Below are 1,062 nucleotides of genomic sequence, written 5' to 3' on the forward strand. Positions count from 1 at the left end.
AATGACTGATATTCCGTGATGCTAAGAATTGTGGAGGTATACACAATTCCCAACAGTGGCCCGTTGCTTAGTGTTTCTCAGTTCTAAGCTCCTCACTTACGCCTGACTCATTTCCTTCTCCTGGACGACATGTCTTTCGTCTTTCTCGCTTGCTTTAGAATCCCCACGTACTACGACCTTCAAAACTTCTTTTGACCAAGTACTTATGATATACACTAAACTAGTTGTACTGTGCATGGCTTTCCCAAAAGAAGTTTTGATAATGGTTCTCAACCTTCCTAATACCACAACCCTTTAATACAGTTCCTTGTGTTATGGGGACTCCAACCATAAAATTACTTTGTTGTCACTTCATAACTGTAACCTTGCTACTGTTATGAATCATAATGTAAATATCTGATATGCAGGATATCTGACATGTGACTCCCAAGGGGGTTATGACCCATAAATTAAGAGCAGCTGGTGTAAGAGAGCAATATTTCTCTAAGGGTCCTCTTCACACCTTGACAGGATCACACCTATCTTTATAGTATAGTATGGCTGTGACATGTTTTGTTTATTTATATACTTCAGGTTTTACTATGCAGGCATTACACTGACAGAATGATCCAGCCATATCACAAAACAAGGAGAGCCAGCCTAAAACATGTACAGAAAAACAAAAGCCATTTTCCACTTAAGAATGTTCTTGATTGACGCTGCCGAGATGTCCCTTGAGTTAAGACCACTTGTTGCTCTTGGAGAGGACCTGGGTTCGGTTCCTAGGTCCCACAAGGTGGTTCACTTGCATCTGTAACCTCATTTCCAGGGTATCTGAGGCCCTCTTGTGACCTAGAGGGCAGCAGGCATGCATGTGATGCATGTACACTTGCAGACAAAACCCAATGCACATAAAATAAGCAATCCTAAACACAGAGGAATGTCCTTGACAGGCCAGTAAAAGTCACCGTTGTTGTAGTGTGACACTTAGCTACAGAGTTTTTAAAACTATATCCTGTGGGCAGAGTGGGATGTATGTATTTGAACCTTTCTCCTACAGAATGGGGTGGTAGTCTTGCAGAA

Source organism: Arvicanthis niloticus, chromosome 3 (assembly GCF_011762505.2).
Source record: "Arvicanthis niloticus isolate mArvNil1 chromosome 3, mArvNil1.pat.X, whole genome shotgun sequence".
NCBI lineage: Eukaryota > Metazoa > Chordata > Mammalia > Rodentia > Muridae > Arvicanthis > Arvicanthis niloticus.